General features: G+C 46.4%; 1 long non-coding RNA gene across 1 annotated transcript in view; it reads left to right on the forward strand.

The window, feature by feature from the left end:
• Positions 1-22,314, forward strand: part of LOC138674130 (uncharacterized) — a 208,938-nt gene that overhangs the window by 110,690 nt on the left and 75,934 nt on the right. The window contains exon 2 of the long non-coding RNA XR_011320502.1: positions 17,062-17,118. This is a non-coding gene — a long non-coding RNA (uncharacterized lncRNA). The remainder of the gene's footprint in view (positions 1-17,061; positions 17,119-22,314) is intronic.

The following is a 22,314-nucleotide window of genomic DNA, read 5'->3' on the forward strand; positions in this document are numbered from 1 at the left end:
AGAATATAAGACGTAATTTCAGTTGTTTCACACTTTTTTGTTAAGTATATAATTCCACATGTGTTAATTCATAGTTTTGATGCCTTCGGTGTGAATGTACAATTTTCATAATCATGAAAATACAGAAAAAATTTTAAGGTGTATCCAAACTTTTGGTCTGTACTGTGTATATGTGTGTATATGTATATTGTAGCATGGCTAAAGGGTGTGTAGTCGATGGGAGGTATGTGCCACATAAGTGCCTTGTTGCTATAATGTAGCCCGGAGTATTTCTTTCTTGCACATAATCTTGTATATATATGTATTTCAGGACCTGTGGTGATGTCAGACCACATGGCTAATCATGTGATGGGTTACTGGGTGTGGTTAGCTCTATATAAGACTGGCTAATGCTTTACACAGCAGATATGTGTGGAGGTGGAACCCTCCTGAGTGTGTTACGGCTTCAGGACTGAGCCGGATGAACTGGACACTTGTTTTTTCTTTGCCTGAACCAAAGGCTATTTGCTTTCTGTTGTTTTGCCATATGGTTTATGAAGGAATAAACCCAGTGAACTTTAACCCCTTCATGACCCAGCCTATTTTGACCTTAAAGACCTTGCCGTTTTTTGCAATTCTGACCAGTGTCCCTTTATGAGGTAATAACTCAGGAACGCTTCAACGTATCCTAGCGGTTCTGAGATTGTTTTTTCGTGACATATTGGGCTTCATGTTAGTGGTAAATTTAGGTCAATAAATTCTGCATTTATTTGTGATAAAAACGGAAATTTGGCGAAAATTTTGAAAATTTCGCAATTTTCACATTTTGAATTTTTATTCTGTTAAACCAGAGAGATATGTGACACAAAATAGTTAATAAATAACATTTCCCACATGTTTACTTTACATCAGCACAATTTTGGAAACAAAATTTTTTTTTGTTAGGAAGTTATAAGGGTTAAAATTTGACCAGCGATTTCTCATTTTTACAACGAAATTTACAAAACCATTTTTTTTAGGGACCACCTCACATTTGAAGTCAGTTTGAGGGGTCTATATGGCTGAAAATACCCAAAAGTGACACCATTCTAAAAACTGCACCCCTCAAGGTACTCAAAACCACATTCAAGAAGTTTATTAACCCTTCAGGTGCTTCACAGCAGCAGAAGCAACATGGAAGGAAAAAATGAACATTTAACTTTTTAGTCACAAAAATTATCTTTTAGCAACAATTTTTTTATTTTCCCAATGGTAAAAGGAGAAACTGAACCACGAAAGTTGTTGTCCAATTTGTCCTGAGTACGCTGATACCTCATATGTGGGGGTAAACCACTGTTTGGGCGCACGGCAGGGCTTGGAAGGGAAGGAGCGCCATTTGACTTTTTGAATCAAAAATTGGCTCCACTCTTTAGCGGACACCATGTCACGTTTGGAGAGCCCCCGTGTGCCTAAAAATTGGAGCTCCCCCACAAGTGACCGCATTTTGGAAACTAGACGCCCCAAGGAACTTATCTAGATGCATAGTGAGCACTTTGAACCCCCAGGTGCTTCACAAATTGATCCGTAAAAATGAAAAAGTACTTTTTTTTCACAAAAAAATTCTTTTAGCCTCAATTTTTTCATTTTCACATGGGCAACAGGATAAAATGGATCCTAAAATGTGTTGGGCAATTTCTCCTGAGTACACCAATACCTCACATGTGGGGGTAAACCATTGTTTGGGCACATGGTAAGGCTCGGAAGGGAAGGAGCACCATTTGACTTTTTGAATGAAAAATTATTTCCATCGTTAGCGGACACCATGTCGCGTTTGGATAGCTCCTGTGTGCCTAAACATTGGCGCTCCCCCACAAGTGACCCCATTTTGGAAACTAGACCCCCCAAGGAACTTATTTAGATGCCTAGAGAGCACTTTAAACCCTCAGGTGCTTCACAAATTGATCTGTAAAAATGAAAAAGTACTTTTTTTTCACAAAAAAATTCTTTTCGCCTCAATTTTTTCATTTTCACATGGGCAGTAGGATAAAATGGATCATAAAATTTGTTGGGCAATTTCTCCCGAGTACGCCGATACCTCATATGTGGGGGTAAACCACTGTTTGGGCACACGGCAGGGCTAGGAAGGGAAGGCGCGCCATTTGACTTTTTGAATGGAAAATTAGCTCCAATTGTTAGCGGACACCATGTCGCGTTTGGAGAGCCCCTGTGTGCCTAAACATTGGAGCTCCCCCACAAGTGACCCCATTTTGGAAACTAGACCCCCCAAGGAACTTATCTAGATGCATATTGAGCACTTTAAACCCCCAGGTGCTTCACAGAAGTTTATAACGCAGAGCCATGAAAATAAAAAATAATTTTTCTTTCCTCAAAAATGATTTTTTAGCCTGGAATTTCCTATTTTGCCAAGGATAATGGGAGAAATTGGACCCCAAATATTGTTGTCCAGTTTGTCCTGAGTATGCTGATACCCCATATGTGGGGGTAAACCACTGTTTGGGCGCACGGCAGGGCTCGGAAGGGATGGCACGCCATTTGGCTTTTTAAATGGAAAATTAGCTCCAATCATTAGCGGACACCATGTCACGTTTGGAGAGCCCCTGTGTGCTTAAACATTGGAGATCCCCCAGAAATGACACCATTTTGGAAACTAGACCCCCAAAGGAACTAATCTAGATGTGTGGTGAGGACTTTGAACCCCCAAGTGCTTCACAGAAGTTTATAACGCAGAGCCATGAAAATAAAAAAAAAAAATTATTTTCTCAAAAATGATCTTTTAGCCTGCAATTTTTTATTTTCACAAGGGTAACAGGAGAAATTTGACCCCAAAAGTTGTTGTCCAGTTTCTCCTGAGTACGCTGATACCCCATATGTGGGGGTAAATCACTGTTTGGGCACATGCCGGGGCTCGGAAGTGAAGTAGTGACGTTTTGAAATGCAGACTTTGATGGAATGCTCTGTGGGCGTCACGTTGCGTTTGCAGAGCCCCTGATGTGGCTTAACAGTAGAAACCCCCCACAAGTGACCCCATTTTGGAAACTAGACCCCCAAAGGAACTTATCTAGATGTGTGGTGAGCACTTTGAACCCCCAAGTGCTTCATAGAAGTTTATAATGCAGAGCCGTGAAAATAATAAATACTTTTTCTTTCCTCAAAAATAATTATTTAGCCCAGAATTTTTTATTTTCCCAAGGGTTACAGGAGAAATTGGACCCCAAAAGTTGTTGTCCAGTTTCTCCTGAGTACGCTGATACCCCATGAGTGGGGGTAAACCACTGTTTGGGCACACGTCGGGGCTCAGAAGGGAAGTAGTGACTTTTGAAATGCAGACTTTGATGGAATGGTCTGCGGGTGTCACGTTGCGTTTGCAGAGCCCCTGGTGTGCCTGAACAGTAGAAACCCCCACAAGTGACCCCATTTTAGAAACTAGACCCCCCAAGGAACTTATCTAGATATGTGGTGAGCACTTTGAACCCCCAAGTGCTTCACAGACGTTTACAACGCAGAGCCGTGAAAATAAAAAATCATTTTTCTTTCCTCAAAAATTATGTTTTAGCAAGCATTTTTTTAGATTCACAAGGGTAACAGGAGAAATTGGACCCCAGTAATTGTTGCGCAGTTTGTCCTGAGTATGCTGGTACCCCATATGTGGGGGTAAACCACTGTTTGGGCACACGTCAGGGCTCGGAAGTGAGGGAGCACCATTTGACTTTTTGAATACGAGATTGGCTGGAATCAATGGTGGCGCCATGTTGCGTTTGGAGACCCCTGATGTGCCTAAACAGTGGTAACCCCTCAATTCTACCTCCAACACTAACCCCAACACACCCCTAACTCTAATCCCAACTGTAGCCATAACCCTAATCACAACCCTAACCGCAACACACCCCTAACCACAACCCTAACCCCAACACACCCCTAACCCTAACCACAACCCTAATTCCAACCCTAACCCTAAGGCTATGTGCCCACGTTGCGGATTCGTGTGAGATATTTCCGCACCATTTTTGAAAAATCCACGGGTAAAAGGCACTGCGTTTTACCTGCGGATTTTCCACGGATTTCCAGTGTTTTTTGTGTGGATTTCACCTGCGGATTCCTATTGAGGAACAGGTGTAAAACGCTGCGGAATCCGCACAAAGAATTGACATGCTGCGGAAAATACAACGCAGCGTTTCCGCGCGGTAATTTCCGCACCATGGGCACAGCGGATTTGGTTTTTCATATGTTTACATGGTACTGTAAACCTGATGGAACACTGCTGCGGATCCGCAGCCAAATCCGCACCGTGTGCACATGGCCTAATTCTAAAGGTATGTGCACACGCTGCGGAAAACGCTGCGGATCCGCAGCAGTTTCCCATGAGTTTACAGTTCAATGTAAACCTACAGGAAACAAAAATCGCTGTGCCCATGCTGCGGAAAAACTGCACGGAAACGCAGCGGTTTACATTCCGCAGCATGTCACTTCTTTGTGCGGATTCCGCAGCGGTTTTACAACTGCTCCAATAGAAAATCGCAGTTGTAAAACCGCAGTGAAATGCGCAGAAAAAAACGCGGTAAATCCGCCATAAATCCGCAGCGGTTTAGCACTGCGGATTTATCAAATCCGCAGCGGAAAAATCCGCAGAGGAACAGAATACGTGTGCACATACCGAAACCCTAACCCTAGCCCTAACCCTAGCCCTAACCCTACCCCTACCCCTAACCCTACCCCTAACCCTACCCCTAACCCTAACCCTAACCCTAGCCCTAACCCTACCCCTAACCCTAACCCTACCCCTAACCCTAACCCTATTCTAACATTAGTGGAAAAAAAAAAATTTCTTTATTTTTTTATTGTCCCTACCTATGGGGGTGACAAAGGGGGGGGGTCATTTATTATTTTTTTTATTTTGATCACTGAGATAGATTATATCTCAGTGATCAAAATGCACTTTGGAACGAATCTGCCGGCCGGCAGATTCGGCGGGCGCACTGCGCATGCGCCCGCCATTTTGGAAGATGGCGGCGCCCAGGGAGAAGACGGACGGGACCCCGGCTGGATCGGTAAGTATGATGGGGTGGGGGGGACCACGGGGGGGGGGGATCGGAGCACGGGGGGGGGGAATCGGAGCGCGGGAGGGGTGGAACGGAGAACGGGGGGCGTGGAACGGAGCACGGGGGGGCTGGAACGGAGCACCGGGGGGTGGAACGGAGCACCGGGGGGGTGGATCGGAGTGCAGGGGGGGTGATCGGAGCACGGGGGGGTGATTGGAGCACGGGGGGAGCGGACAAGAGCACGGGGGGGAGCGGAGCACTGGACGGAGGGGAGCCGGAGCAGTGTACCGGCCAGATCGGGGGGCTGGGGGGGCGATCGGTGGGGTGGGGTGGGGGCACATTAGTATTTCCAGCCATGGCCGATGATATTTCAGCATCGGCCATGGCTGGATTGTAATATTTCACCCGTTATAATAGGTGAAATATTACAAATCGCTCTGATTGGCAGTTTCACTTTCAACAGCCAATCAGAGCGATCGTAGCCACGAGGGGGTGAAGCCACCCCCCCTGGGCTAAACTACCACTCCCCTTGTCCCTGCAGATCGGGTGAAATGGGAGTTAACCCTTTCACCCGGCCTGCAGGGACGCGATCTTTCCATGACGCCACATAGGCGTCATGGGTCGGAATGGCACCGACTTTCATGACGCCTACGTGGCGTCAAAGGTCGGGAAGGGGTTAAAGGAACACGCCTCCTGAGTGTCAGCCGTCGCAGCTGAGTGAGTGGAACCCCTACAATTGGTGGTAGAAGTGCTGGCAGCAGTCCCAGCAGAGACGTAAGTCCATTGCTTAATGTCCTGGGTCAAGTCTGTTGCAAGTCAGCAAGCATCGCCAGGGAAAATGGAGGACCTGCTGAAACACTTGGTTCAGTTACAGTCACAGCAGGAGCAACGGCAGCAAGAGACCAACAGGCTGTTGACGCAGCAGATGCAACAGAACCAGCAGGAGCAACGGCAGCAGATGCAGCTTCTGGCAACCGCCATCCAGGGCAAGATGAGCGCCCCAACCCCAGGTCTGGCTGATGACACCCACGTCCGGAAGACGGTAAGACGCGCATTGCAGAAAATGACCCCCGGGGATGATGTTGAGGCATTCCTGACGGTGTTTGAGAGGGTCGCTGAGAGGGAAAAACTTCCGCCAGAGCAGTGGGCAGAGGTATTGGCACCATACCTGACGGGAGAACCCCAGAAGGCGTACTATGACTTGACCTTGCAGGATGCCAAAGAGTATCACAAATTGAAAGCCGAGATTCTCGCACGTTTGGGGGTGACACTGACTGTCAGGGCACAGCGAGTTCACGGCTGGGCCTATCACCGGGACAAACCACCTTGCTCCCAAATGTTTGATCTGTTGCACCTGGTCCAGAAATGGCTGCAGCCAGAGTCATCTACTCCTGCACAGATGGTAGAACGGGTGATGATGGATCGGTTTGTACATTCCCTCCCAAGGCCTATACAGTCTTGGGTTGCCCAGGGTGATCCCCAGAATGCCGACGAGCTGATCGGACTGGTTGAGAGATACCAAGGGTTGGAAGGCTCCTTCGGGAGGCAGCCCATGCCATACTGGGGGTCCCAGAAGGCAGCTGAGTCCCAAAAAGGGGTGGTGCGTCCAAGGTCACAAAGGGCGGGGGAGGTGGTGCCCAAGGTCCCCACGGGTGATGTTATTTGTTGGAAGTGCCACAGGCCAGGACATATAGCTGCCCGTTGTTCCCAAACCACTGAGCAGATGGACTGCAGCATGGGACGCCGTTGTTCATACTTTGCGTATCCAGCCTGCAGTGTGAACTCTCCGCCCAACGAGGGACCTCAAGCATGTCCCGTAAAGGTGAACGGTCGAGCAGTAATGGCACTGTTAGACTCGGGGAGCCTAGTGACCCTGGTGAGGGCCACTTTTCCTCTTCACCTGCTCCCGGGAAAGAAGGTTGGAGTTCGGTGCATACATGGTGATGCAAAGGACTACCCTATGGCCAGGGTGGACATTGAAACGGCATGTGGCACTGAATCCCACATAGTCGGCGTCGTTCAGGACTTGTTGCACCCTATAATTATTGGCCGGGATTTCTGTTTGTTTTGGGATTTGTGGGGGAAAGGTTCTGAGCTCCCTAACAAGAGAAGGGAACCAATGAACCCTGGAGGGGTGTCGCCACACCCAGAAACAGACAGGTTTCCTTTTTGTGTTCTGGTTGGGGATGAGGAGGAAGTGTCCCCTGCATCTGACATTCTGGAGTTAGAGGTATCCGGTGAAAATTTTGGGACTGCCCAACATAGGGACCCCACTCTGAGGGAAGCCTTTAATAATGTCACAGTTATTGACGGGGTGGTACAGGAGCCGGGGGCAGACACAAGATTTCCCCATTTTCTAATGAGCAGGGAGTTGTTGTACCGGGTCACGAAAATAAGGGAGGAGTTGGTAGAGCAGTTGCTAGTGCCGGGTCCATATAGGCGGAAGGTGTTGGACATGGCCCATTCACATATCTTGGGTGGACAACTAGGGGTGGAAAAAACGCAGGAACGGGTTATGCAGAGGTTCTATTGGCCTGGGTGTCACCGGGAAATAGTGAACTATTGCAGGTCCTGCCCTACATGTCAGCTAACTGCTCCCACTCCTCATTTCCGGAACCCCCTTGTGCCACTGCCCATTATTGAGGTACCGTTCGAGAGAATTGCCATGGACTTGGTCGGTCCCTTAGTTAAATCAGCTCGGGGCCATCAGTATATATTAGTCATCCTGGACTATGCCACACGCTATCCTGAGGCAATTCCCTTGAGAAATTCTTCCTCCAAGAGCATAGCCCGTGAGTTGGTCCATGTCTTTTCCCGGACAGGTCTGCCAAAGGAGATCCTGACTGACCAGGGTACACCTTTCATGAGCAAGGTGATGAGGGAGTTATGCAAAGCCCTGAAAATCTCCCAGTTGAGGACCTCGGTGTACCATCCCCAGTCAGATGGTCTTGTTGAGAGATTTAACAAGACACTGAAGAGCATGCTGAGAAAAGCTATAGAGAAAGACGGTAGAGACTGGGATTGTCTCTTACCCTATCTGATGTTTTCCATTCGTGAAGTTCCACAGGCCTCCACAGGGTTCTCACCGTTTGAGCTTCTATATGGCCGACATCCACGAGGACTCCTGGATATAGCCAAGGAAACCTGGGAAGCCGAAGTCACGCCCCACAGAAGCGTCATTGAGCATGTGGCCCTGATGCAGCAGAGGATTGCAAAGGTGATGCCTATCGTGAAAGATCACCTTCTCCAGGCACAAGAAGCTCAGGCCAGGGTCTACAACCGTTCTGCAAGAGTGAGGCAGTTCAATCCGGGAGACCGAGTTCTTGTGTTAGTTCCGACGTGGAAAGTAAGTTCTTGGCCAAATGGCAAGGGCCATATGAGGTTGTCGAGAAACTTGGTGAGGTAAATTATAAAATTCACCAACCAGGAAGACGGAAACCATTCCAAGTTTACCATGTCAACCTCATCAAGCCGTGGCAAGAGAGAGAGCCGACAGTAACTCCATCGTTGTTAAGCAACCCAGAAGGTGAGGTTGGAGCGGTCACTATAGCAGAGACGCTATCAAAGACCCAGAAACAGCAGTGCCGGGAGTTACTCCAGAAAAACAGGGACCTGTTTTCAGAGTTGCCAGGACACATGAAGGTCATAGAGCACGAGGTTCTGACAGAGCCACATGTGCGGGTGAACGTGAAGCCCTATCGTATTCCTGAGGCTCGTCGGGAAGTTATCTCCAAGGAGGTGAAGCGTATGTTGAAGCTTGGAGTCATTGAGGAATCCAAGAGCGGTTGGTCGAGCCCAATTGTCCTGGTCCCAAAACCTGATGGAGAGTGGAGGTTTTGCAACGACTATCGGAAGTTGAATGAGGTCTCCAAGTTTGACGCTTATCCCATGCCCCGCGTTGATGAGCTCATCGAAAGGCTTGGGCATGCCAGATATATATCCACATTGGATTTGACAAAGGGGTATTGGCAGATCCCCATGGCACAGGAAGCCAAGGAGAAGACTGCCTTTTCGACACCTGATGGATGCTTCCAGTATGTCCGGATGCCGTTTGGCCTACAGGGAGCTCCGGCGACCTTCCAGAGGGCTATGGATAGAGTCCTTGCACCCCATAAGGCCTACGCTGCTGCGTACCTAGATGATATCGTCATCTTTAGCCCGGACTGGGAGAGTCATCTGGAGAAAGTCCAAGCGGTGTTTGATGCTATAAGAGAGGCCGGATTTACAATAAACCCGAAGAAGTGTGCCTTGGGTAAAGAAGAAGCTAAGTACCTTGGATACATAGTGGGTCATGGAGAAATAAAACCCCAAATCAGTAAAGTGGAGGCAATTCAAACATGGCCAAAACCAGTTTCCAAGAAGCAAGTTAAAGCCTTCCTGGGAATCGTGGGATATTACAGGAGGTTCATCCCAAACTTTGCCACGATGGCTGCGCCTCTGACTGACCTGCTAAAAGGGACAAAATCAGTAATGGTTAAGTAGTCCGAAGAAACAGATTCAGCCTTCCAAGAAATGAAAGAGGCTTTATGTAAGCAACCCGTTCTGATGGCCCCAAACTTCAAGAAAGAGTTTATTCTTCAGACAGATGCCTCAGATGTTGGGGTGGGAGCAGTCCTTTCCCAAGAACTACATGGGGAGGAGCATCCTGTTCTCTATCTGAGTAGGAAGCTGTCCTCATCTGAAAAGAACTACTCAGTCGTTGAGAAGGAGTGCTTGGCCATAAAATGGGCAGTGGACACATTACGGTACTATCTGCTGGGATGTAAATTTAGACTGATATCCGACCATGCCCCACTTAGGTGGATGAGGGAAACAAAAGGTAGAAATGCTAGAGTCACCCGTTGGTTCTTAGCCCTGCAGGACTTCAGTTTCCATGTGGAACATAGGGCCGGAAAGCTGCACGGTAATGCGGATGCCCTATCAAGGATCCCTTGTGTAGTGGGGGAAAGTGCCAAGCCCCACGGCTTTAGGCAGAGGGGGGAGGTATGTAGCATGGCTAAAGGGTGTGTAGTCGATGGGAGGTATGTGCCACATAAGTGCCTTGTTGCTATAATGTAGCCCGGAGTATTTCTTTCTTGCACATAATCTTGTATATATATGTATTTCAGGACCTGTGGTGATGTCAGACCACATGGCTAATCATGTGATGGGTTACTGGGTGTGGTTAGCTCTATATAAGACTGGCTAATGCTTTACACAGCAGATATGTGTGGAGGTGGAACCCTCCTGAGTGTGTTACGGCTTCAGGACTGAGCCGGATGAACTGGACACTTGTTTTTTCTTTGCCTGAACCAAAGGCTATTTGCTTTCTGTTGTTTTGCCATATGGTTTAAGAAGGAATAAACCCAGTGAACTTTAAAGGAACACGCCTCCTGAGTGTCAGCCGTCGCAGCTGAGTGAGTGGAACCCCTACAATATATATATATATATATATATACAGTGGGGCAAAAAAGTATTTAGTCAGTCAGCAATAGTGCAAGTTCCACCACTTAAAAAGATGAGAGGCGTCTGTAATTTACATCATAGGTAGACCTCAACTATGGGAGACAAACTGAGAAAAAAAATCCAGAAAATCACATTGTCTGTTTTTTTAACATTTTATTTGCATATTATGGTGGAAAATAAGTATTTGGTCAGAAACAAACAATCAAGATTTCTGGCTCTCACAGACCTGTAACTTCTTCTTTAAGAGTCTCCTCTTTCCTCCACTCATTACCTGTAGTAATGGCACCTGTTTAAACTTGTTATCAGTGTAAAAAGACACCTGTGCACACCCTTAAACAGTCTGACTCCAAACTCCACTATGGTGAAGACCAAAGAGCTGTCAAAGGACACCAGAAACAAAATTGTAGCCCTGCACCAGGCTGGGAAGACTGAATCTGCAATAGCCAACCAGCTTGGAGTGAAGAAATCAACAGTGGGAGCAATAATTAGAAAATGGAAGACATACAAGACCACTGATAATCTCCCTCGATCTGGGGCTCCACGCAAAATCCCACCCCGTGGGGTCAGAATGATCACAAGAACGGTGAGCAAAAATCCCAGAACCATGCGGGGGGACCTAGTGAATGAACTGCAGAGAGCTGGGACCAATGTAACAAGGCCTACCATAAGTAACACACTATGCCACCATGGACTCAGATCCTACAGTGCCAGACGTGTCCCACTGCTTAAGCCAGTACATGTCCGGGCCCGTCTGAAGTTTTCTAGAGAGCATTTGGATGATCCAGAGGTGTTTTGGGAGAATGTCCTATGGTCTGATGAAACCAAACTGGAACTGTTTGGTAGAAACACAACTTGTCGTATTTGGAGGAAAAAGAATACTGAGTTGCATCCATCAAACACCATACCTGCTGTAAAGCATGGTGGTGGAAACATCATGCTTTGGGGCTGTTTCTCTGCAAAGGGGCCAGGACGACTGATCCGGGTACATGAAAGAATGAATGGGGCCATGTATCGTGAGATTTTGAGTGCAAACCTCCTTCCATCAGCAAGGGCATTGAAGATGAAACGTGGCTGGGTCTTTCAACATGACAATGATCCAAAGCACACCGCCAGGGCAACGAAGGAGTGGCTTCGAAAGAAGCATTTCAAGGTCCTGGAGTGGCCTAGCCAGTCTCCAGATCTCAACCCTATAGAAAACCTTTGGCGGGAGTTGAAAGTCCGTGTTGCCAAGCGAAAAGCCAAAAACATCACTGCTCTAGAGGAGATCTGCATGGAGGAATGGGCCAACATACCAACAACAGTGTATGGCAACCTTGTGAAGACTTACAGAAAACGTTTGACCTCCGTCATTGCCAACAAAGGATATATTACAAAGTATTGAGATGAAATTTTGTTTCAGACCAAATACTTATTTTCCACCATAATATGCAAATAAAATGTTAAAAAAACAGACAATTTGATTTTCTGGATTTTTTTTCTCAGTTTGTCTCCCATAGTTGAGGTCTACCTATGATGTAAATTACAGACGCCTCTCATCTTTTTAAGTGGTGGAACTTGCACTATTGCTGACTGACTAAATACTTTTTTGCCCCACTGTATATATATATATATATATGTGTTACTTAGGGCTCATACCCACTTGCGATGAAATCAGACGAATTCATTCCGATAAAAAATCGGATTGAATTTGGATCGATGTTATTCTATAATTGTGTGTTCATACTGCTAAGCTAAATAAAATAGGCTATGTGCCGACCTAGTGTTTTACTGAGTGTCAATGGACCCTTCCAACACAAATATGGATTGTCTAAAATGGGGAGCCTGTTTAAGAGTAGACGTTAGAGTCTCTAAGACATGGGATGATGTACAGTATGCACTTATAATATGCGCAGCACTGGTTTTTATTGGTGTATTCATTTGTGCCTTTTGTATAGTTTTTCTATTGTCCAAGACCTTGAAGTTCTACCTGGCAAGAGGGATTGTTGAACTATTTTCATTGTTAAGGCCCACCCAGTAGCGTAGCTACCGGGGGGCAGAGGGTGCGGGCGTTCCGGCCCAGTGCTCTGAGGGGGCCCACCCGGCGTGCAGCGCGCCAATACAGTTACATTCTGCAGCAGGGCAGGGAGAATCGATCTCCCTGCTCTGCCGCTGGTTGCTATGGGGCCCCTGAGCAGGAGGGGGGCCCGTTGCCAGCAGTGGGCCCCCTGTCTGTCATCTCAAGGTCAGCTGTACCGGCATTTAGCTGATATAGCTGACCGCAATGATGAGGGAAGGAGCGCTGCGCTCCTTCCCCATCATCCCCCTTTCAGCGTCTGACATCGGCGACGCTGACAGCGGGCGCGATGAGTCACTGCCCGGGGGTGAGATGAGCGGAAGCTCAGAGCAGCGCAGGAACCAGGAAGAAGAGAGGTGAGTATTTATTTTTTAAGGGGTTCTGCATTATACTACATGGTCTGCCTATGGGGGGTCTGCCTAATACTACAAGGTCTGCCTATGAGGGTCTGCCTAATACTACAGGGTTTGGATATGGGGGGTCTGCCTAATACTATAAGGTCTGCCTATGAGGGTCTGCCTATGGGGGGTCTGCCTAATACTACAAGGTCTGCCTATCGGAGTCTGCCTAATACTACAGGGTCTGCCTATGGGGGTCTGCCTAATACTATAGGGTCTGACTATGGGGGATCTGCCTAATACTACAGGGTCTGCCTGTGGGGGGGGTCTGCCTATGGGGGGTCTGCCTAATACTACAGGGTCTGCCTAATACTACAGGGTCTGCCTATGGGGGGTCTGCCTTATACTACAGGGTCTGCCTATGGAGGGGTCTGCCTAATACTACAGGGTCTACCTATGGGGGATCTGCCTAATACTACAGGTCTGCCTATGGGGGGTCTGCCTATTACTACAGGGTCTGCCTATGGGGGGTCTGCCTCATACTGCAGGGTCTGCCTATGGGGGGTGTGCCTTATACTACAGTGTCTGCCTATGGGGGTCTGCCTTATACTACAGGGTCTGCCTATGGGGGGTGCTGTCTTATACTACAAGGTCTGCCTAAAGGGGTGCTGCCTTATAGTACAGGGTCTGCCTATGGGGGTGCTGCCTTATAGTACAGGGTCTGTCTATGGGGGTGCTTCCTTATAGTACAGAGTCTGCCTATAGGGGTGCTGCTTTATACTACAAGGTCTGCCTGTGGGGTGCTACTTTATACTACAGGGTCTGCCTATGGGGTGCTGCCTTATACTACATAGTCTGCCTATGGGGTGCTGCCTTGTGCTATAGAGTCTGCCTATGGGGGGTGCATTATACAATATAGAGTAGGCCTATGGGGAGTGGATTATACAATATATAGTAGACCTATGGGGAGTGCATTATACTATATTGAGGACTATCTGGTGCATTATACTATATTGAGGACTATCTGGTGCATTATACTATATTGAGGACTATCTGGTGCATTATACTATATTGAGGACGATCTGGTGCATTATACTATATGGAGGCCATCTAGAGGGGCATCATACAGTCTGGGGATTACAGTGTTGGAGCCATCAAACAGTTTGGAGGCTACTAAGGGGTCAGTATACTGTGTATAAGAGAGCATCATACTGTGTATAGGGGAGCTGTACAAGGGAAGAGACTCAAGACATTATTAAATGTAAAGTGGGTACTTATTGTTATAGGGGAACTCAGGTAACGGTGACTGTCAATGGGGCACACAGGGCAATATTACTTTCTAGGGGGCAAAATATGGGCACTGTTTTTAGGGCACTTGCCCCCGGCATTACTGTATTATAGAGGGGTGCTTTAGAAGTTAGAGGGCACACAGAATCACCCAGCAGGTGCAGTAATAGGGACACATACGGCAGCAGCGGCTCAGTATTGGGGTATCATGTGCGGTAATAGGGACACATACGGCAGCAGCGGCTCAGTATTGGGGTATCAGGTGCAGTAATAGGGACACATATGGCAGCAGCAGCAGCTCAGTATTGGGGTATCAGCAGGATGAGGAGTTTGTGCAGGTTGGGAATAGATGGTGATGGCTGGAAAATGTAAAGTGAAATGTGTGTTTGTTGTTTTCTCTGCAGACGAGTCGTGGCTGGAAGAAATTGTCATGTCGGTCTGGGCCAGATGGAAAAGACGGGAAAAGTGAACGATTCCATCAGAAAGGACGTCAGCGGTAAGTCATTATCTGTAAGGCTACTTTCACATTACCGTCGGTACGGGGCTGTCGCGCTGCGTCGGCCCGACGTACCAACGCATACTGTGCAATCGCTGCACAACGGGGGCAGCGGATGCATTTTTCCAGCGCATCCGCTGCCCCATTGTGAGTTGCGGGGAGGTGGGGGCGGAGTTCCGGCCGCGCATGCACGGTCGGAAATGGCGGACACAACGCAGCAAAAAATGTTACATGTAACGTTTTTGCTGCCGACGGTCCGCCACAACACGACGCAACCGTCGCACGACAGTTGCGACGTGTGTCAATGCGTCGCAATGCGTCGCTAATGTTAGTCAATGGAGAAAAAACGCATCCTGCAAGCAATTTTGCAGGATGCGTTTTTTTCTCCAAAACGACGCATTGTGACGTGCAGTGCACGACGCTAGTGTGAAAGTAGCCTAACTGTGCAGTGATCTGTTATATGTTCTGTAGGGCTGGTATCTACCACTGACCATATGGCAGTAATATCCATGTTGGTCGTTATATAGAGATTATCTTCAGTAATAGTGCGGTCATCTGCTGAGGTTCTCCTTCAGTATTAGGGTGCATCACCGAGTTGTAATCAAGGTTACCTGGTTAGGGGCCCACTCAGAAGCTTGGCCCCCCTCTGGAACCAAAACCCTAGCTACGCCGGGTTACCCGGGACCAGGGGCTCCCACCCTGTCCCTAACGCTAGGGGGTTCCTTAGCTCACCCTATTCCCTGGGTTACTTCTGAAGGGGGCCACGTACCTTGCCTTATCTCCTGTATCCACCCTCCATCTATACCCTTCCCTCACCCAGGGAAGAGGGGAACAGCTGCATCGCAGTACACCACCCAGACGAACAAGGCAGCACGAACAAGGGCATACAAATATTCACTCACATATAACAGAGGAATGCATTGGGGAGTGAAGGATGGGGAAAAAACAAAAAGAAGGAAAGAGGATTTTCACACTTACAAACTTACAATTATCACACTTACAAACCCAAGTAACTGTCACTGAAAAACCCACCAAATGCCTACTCATATAACCACTAACCAACTATCCTCCCAGCCATGCAGCCTAAGCTAGCTCTGACGATTTGTGTCAGTCAGGACCCAGATTATATAGGGATTAGGAGTGGCTAACCGTGCTCAGATGAGAGCCCTAGCTAACAGAGCTCTCAACATGTCTAATTAACCACTGTACTGCCAAAAGAAATTAACACTGTTTAAAAATGAGAAGTGCTTCTTTTAAGTGCAGGACTAGGAGCAATCAGACGCTATGGTTTTCTGGCTACTCTCTGTTGCGGTAACCCTGTGACAGATGAATGGGAATAGCATCTACCTCTCCACAACAAGATAAGGGTTCTGATCTCAAGGGATATGTAAGTCTAATGTACACTTATTGCATACCCTGGGGGTATGCTCTAAATGTACAATATATGAATATCGTTTTTATTACAGAAAAATACAGAAATGGATAGAGATGAGCGTACCCGAACTGTAAAGTTTGGGGTTCGTACCGGTGCTGGACTCTGAACACGAACTGTAAGAGTGTGAGAGTGAGAGAATTTTCCAACTCGAAAGTTTGGGTCCCCATTGATTTCAATTGAGTTCGGGGTTCAGGTTCATGGCTGAGTACAGTTCTGATACCTGAACTGAAGTTTGGACTAAGGTTCGATAGGGTACCAGAACCCCAACTTTATCAGGTCCGCTCATCCCTAATTATAGCCTCTCTGAAGAAATTTTGCTTAGTCATTTCCCATTCAGAATACTTCCTGTAAGTGTCTCTTGGCACCAGCGTAGGATCGATAATTCACAATAATTTACTTTTGGCTAGATCTCTCCTAAACCATGTTAATGTCCAGAACTACTAAATTAATGCAACAAATATAGATGGCTGCAGATGACTGTATATTGCTCATTTTCAGAACAGACTGCATAGAAAATTCTAGTGATCCAATTAATTTACCCAGGTTTGATATTTCTATGGTTTCTTTCACATAGCCCTTATCTGTTATACTTGTAACAATTTTTATTTGTTTACTGAACCTTTATATGTGTGCTGCTTATAATGCTGTCAATTGACTTTTCTTGTTTTGTTTAGTTTGGCACTTTACTATTTTTTATTCTATTAAATAATGCATTTATCATATGTGACCATTGATGGCTAAGTAACCTGTTTCAGGTGTGTTTTCCCAGATTGGTCGACATACCATGTGATATTCACTTTCTTTGTGTATATGTTTCACTGTGCACATTATATACAACCATGATTAAGGCTTCTTAAGCCGAAACGCGTTGGACAGCGTGCCGCTGGTGATTCCTCCTTTGCTTTTGATTTATATTTTTGACAGTAAAGTTTTTTCCTGGATTTTACAACATTCGTCTCACTGGATTACCATTTCCTTTTTTACAATTGAAGACTTGACTGGTTTCGGGCTGTTCGTGCGGGACTCCCTATCTGCATCGCTACAACATGGTGAGCTGACATTCTAATTATCTTTCTTCTAATTTAAATAATAGGCACAGAAATTTTGCAACATCAAAAACTCAACAAAAGCTCATCGTGGCAACATAGCCTTTGCTTTCGGATAGGTTCATTGTGACCTTTTGGAACGTCTATAATTGCAGAAACCCCTAAAGAACCAATTATATTATAATTTTACTTTGTTAGATGCATTGTACAATATCAGATAATCTGACATATTGTGAACCATACAAGCAATACATCATGATGTACAAGAGTAATTTAACTGGAATATCACAAATCTTCTTACACCTGCTCAAAACAATTAAATTAATGCAATACTGGCAATGAGCCAAATCCAGCCTGCTATATTGATATTAAAAGCTTTATTTCTAATAATATGTACTGTAAGCTGGGTCTCCGGCACTATTTATATGGTAATATCATTGTGTTCAAGGCAAACAGAAATTCCATACATTACATGATGACATGGATCTAATCACCAATGGTTAGTTAAAAAAAGAGCTCACGGTGCTCACATTGATGTTAGGAAGGTGAATTGGTTGTGAACTCCCAGTACCTGTCTGAGGCACGGCAAGCAGGAGAACATTCTCACAGTTGAGGTGCTGTCAGATAGGTAATAAAGTTCACAGGGAGACACTGGGTACACGCTGCTCAGTGTGTCTGCTAAATGAGAGGCAGTGTGGTCGCATCACGCAACCATGCAGCCTGCCATCTAGATGTAGCAGAGCTAGACCCATCATGGGGTAAATGGATTAACATCTTCTCTGCGGAAAGGTGAGGAATATTGTTGTTTTTTATTTTAATTCTTTCGCAGAAGACAATGGCATTGGTGGAATGAGTGAGGTCATAAGTATGGTGTAAATAAGATTTATTAAAGGAGTCTGTGCCATTATTTCAATTAAAGGACTTTTTTCTCTGTGTGTGTGTGTGTGTGTGTGTGTGTTTTTATACGATATGACTATAGGGTTAGTAATGGGGGCCTCTTATTGACGCCTCTCCACTATTAACCGCAGGGCTTGATGTCACCTGACAATACAAAGGTGACATCAACACCCCCAACTATCACCCCACTTGCCACCGCTACAGGGCAAGTGGGAATAGCAAGGCTAAGTGTCAAAATTGGCACATCTTATATATGCTCCTTTTCTGGGGCAGCAGAGAGCTGATGTTTCTAACAGTATCCATGGCCCCTTCCTAGGCTATTAATATCAGCCTGCAGTTGTCTGCATAGCCTTTGCTGGTTATTAATTATAGGAGGATCCTATGTCATTTTTTGAGGGGTTGCCCCATTTTCATAGCCAGTAAAGGCTAAGTATACAGTTGTGAGCTGATATTAATAGCCTGGCAAGCTCCATGGGTATTACCCCCTTCCCAGGCTATAAACATCAGCCCTCAGCCGTCGGCTTTCCATTTGCTGGTTAAGAAAATTATGCGGGAACCCACACCATTTTTTTCAGAAAAATAATCTTGTAATAATTAAATACATGTACAGTAAGCTGCACACACTGTACTAATTGTATATGCACACTGACAGCAATATATCTAACTATTCTATGTGTATTTACTGTATGTAATCCAGCTATTCTATCCTTTTGGTGTCTGCTGTGATTTTACTGTACGTGACTGCTGAATTCCAGCTTTTCTTCTATCTATGTAAAATATATACATATATGTGTGTGTCACTGACATCTATATATCTATCTATCTATCTATCTATCCTATGTGTATATATCTATTCTATTGTAACCTGTCATGCTGTGATGTTACTGTATGTGGCAGATGAATTGCTGGCTTTTCAAATGTGATCGGTGTGTATAAATCGAACAGCACTCCCATGGTCCGAGTGCTGTGCGATTGACTTCTGTTGCGGGATGCAATCCTATTTCCGGTTACAATTTTTTATCAGATTGCATGTGTTCGATTTCATTGCAATTGGGAATGACCCCTTAAACCGATCACTGATGGCTCCAGACGGCGATTCAGCTGCTCCACGTCAACAGAGCAGTTCTTCCTCCTCTGGCCTGCTCTGTCAATGGGGCATGGCTGAAGATGTCATATTGACAGTCGGCTTTCCACAGGGAGCCGGCTGTCAATGATAATGACATTGGTAGTCATGCCCCTTCAACAAAACAGAGGAAGAGAAGCCACTGCTCTGTCGACAAGATCTCAGCAGAAGCCACAGAATCGCCAGCAGGAGCGGTCTGTGACCACTCTGTGCCATCAGAGATCAGGGTAGAACAGGCAGGCAGGTAGTTAGTAGTTACTTACTACCTTGCTGTTAGTTCTTAGGCCCATAGTAAAAAAAAATATATATATATATATATATATATATATATATATAGAACTGGATAATCCCTTTAATGAAGCGGCATACATTTTTATGAATCGGATGAGCGGGCTTTGCTATACCACATCCCTCCCCAGCTCTGCCCGTTTTTGTGGAGCTAGCTGAGACTGGCGTGAAAACACCACATATTGCAAATTCTTATTGCACAAAACCTTTGTGACTTTTAAAGATGTTTTACACCAGAATTCTGTATTTTTTCATTCTGAGAAATCTACAAGTTAGTGCAAAGAGCCTTTTACATGGGCCAATATTTGCCCAAACGATCAATGATAATTCATTCAGGGGCGGAAATACCATTGAAGCAACTGATGCAGCCACACTGGGGCTTTATAATTAGTGGGGGCACTGCTACCTTCAAAGGTGCAAGTATCTTCTATCACAGACTTATAAAGGGCACATTATTATTATTATTATTATTATTATTATTAATATAGCACCATTGATTCCATGGTGCTATATGTAAGGAGGTGGCAGTGACCCTCGTCTGTGTCCTCTCTCCTGAACACTGAGCACATGTGTCACAAGCGACACCCTGACAGTTATTCATGTTCACTAATTCTAATGTAATGTGCGGTTCCTAGTGTTAATTAATGTGTGCCATGTATTGTAATTTGATGCATTTGTTATACAGTATACTGTGTGCAAGCTTAGGGACAGTATAGGGCCATAGGGGGATTAGAAAAGAGGGGGAACAATAGATATAGAGAATAGCATAGATAAGAGTATTACCGTATATACTTGAGTATAAGCCGAGATTTTCAGCCCAAATTTTTGGGCTGAAAGTGCCCCTCTCGGCTTATACTCGAGTCAAGGTGGGTGGCAGGGTCGGCGGGTGAGGGGGTGAGGGCGCTGAGGCATACTTCCCTAGTCCTGGCGATCCTGGCGCTCCCCCTGCCGTCCCACGGTCTTCTGTGCTGCAGCGTCTTTCCCTCTTCAGCGGTCACGTGGGACCGCTCATTAAAAAAATGAATAGGCGGCTCCACCTCCCATAGGGGTGGAGCCGTGTTATGATAAGGTAATTCAGTACCACAATGGACATAGAGGTCAGAGCACATACAGTGACCTGACAATAACCCAAAAACATTGAACGAGCTCTGAGACATGGTAACTCTGCTGACCGCAATCCCTAATCCTCTCCAACAACACTAGAGGCAGCCGTGGATTGCGCCTAACGCTCCCTATGCAACTCGGCACAGCCTGAGAAACTAGCTAGCCTGAAGATAGAAAATAAGCCTACCTTGCCTCAGAGAAATACCCCAAAGGAAAAGGCAGCCCCCACATATAATGACTGTGACAAGACAAACGTAGAGATGAAATAGATTTAGCAAAGTGAGGCCCGACTTTCTGAACAGAGCGAGGATAGGAAAGGTAACTTTGTGGTCAACACAAAACCCTACAAAAACCACGCAAAGGGGGCAAAAAGACCCTCCGTACCGAACTAACGGCACAGAGGTACACCCTCTGCGTCCCAGAGCTTCCAGCAAGCAGGAAAAAACAAATAGACAAGCTGGACAGAAAAAAACAGCAAACAAAATAGCAAAGCAGAACTTAGCTATGCAGAGCAGCAGGCCACAGGAACGATCCAGGAGGAAACAGGTCCAATACTAGAACATTGACTGGAGGCCAGGATCAAAGCACTAGGTGGAGTTAAATAGAGCAGCACCTAATGACTTCACCGCATCACCTGAGGAAGGAAACTCAGAAGCCGCAGTACCACTTTCCTCCACCAACGGAAGCTCACAGAGAGAATCAGCCGAAGTACCACTTGTGACCACAGGAGGGAGCTCTGCCACAGAATTCACAACAGAGCCGCGTATTCATTTCTCTAATCAGCGGTGCCGGTGACCGCTGATAGAGAAAGAGGCTGTGGCACCGAAGACCAGGCAGAGGGAGCGTCAGGATCGCTGGGACCAGGTAAGTATATAATATTCACCTGTCCGTGTTCCAGCCGCCGGGCTTCGCTCCATCTTCCCGGCGCCTCCATCTTCCCGGCGTCTGCGCTCTGACTGTTCAGGTCAGAGGGCGCGATGACGCATATAGTGTGCGCGGCGCCCTCTACCTGATCAGTCAGAGCAGAGACGCCGGGAAGATGGAGGCGCCGGGACCGGACGCTGGGAGCTGCAAGCAAGAGAGGTGAGAATGTGTTTTTTTTTTTTTTTATTGCAGCAGCAGCAGCAGCGGCACAGATTTATGTGGAGCATCTATGGGGAAATATGAACGGTGCAGAGTTAGTTAGGACTGCTCTGATAAGGGTATACCGTGAAGATTGGTAGAGCAGCTTAGTATACATTTTTTGCAAAAAACGTATCAACCAAATACCCTGTTTTTTACATCTTTTACTAGCACTTGCGGATTACTGCAACATTTTTTCAAACTGAGTGTTTTTGGTTTTACTATTCTCTTTTGTGTCTTCAGGTTTCTTGGTGGTGTGTGAACATGATCATACAGACTTGTTCACTGTGCAAGTAGCCCATGTGTTCCTGATCAGTCAGAGCAGAGACGCCGGGAAGATGGAGGCGCCGGGACCGGACGCTGGGAGCTGCAAGCAAGAGAGGTGAGAATGTGTTTTTTTTTTTTTTATTGCAGCAGCAGCAGCAGCGGCACAGATTTATGTGGAGCATCTATGGGGAAATATGAACGGTGCAGAGCACTATATGGGGCACAGCTATGGGGCACAATGAACGGTGCAGAGCACAGTATATGGGGCACAGCTATGGGGCACAATGAACGGTGCAGAGCACTGTATATGGGGCACAGCTATGGGGCACAATGAACGGTGCAGAGCACTGTATATGGGGCACAGCTATGGGGCACAATGAATGGTGCAGAGCACTGTA

The sequence above is a fragment of the Ranitomeya imitator genome, chromosome 4 (assembly GCF_032444005.1).
Source record: "Ranitomeya imitator isolate aRanImi1 chromosome 4, aRanImi1.pri, whole genome shotgun sequence".
In the NCBI taxonomy this organism is placed as follows: Eukaryota; Metazoa; Chordata; class Amphibia; order Anura; family Dendrobatidae; genus Ranitomeya; species Ranitomeya imitator.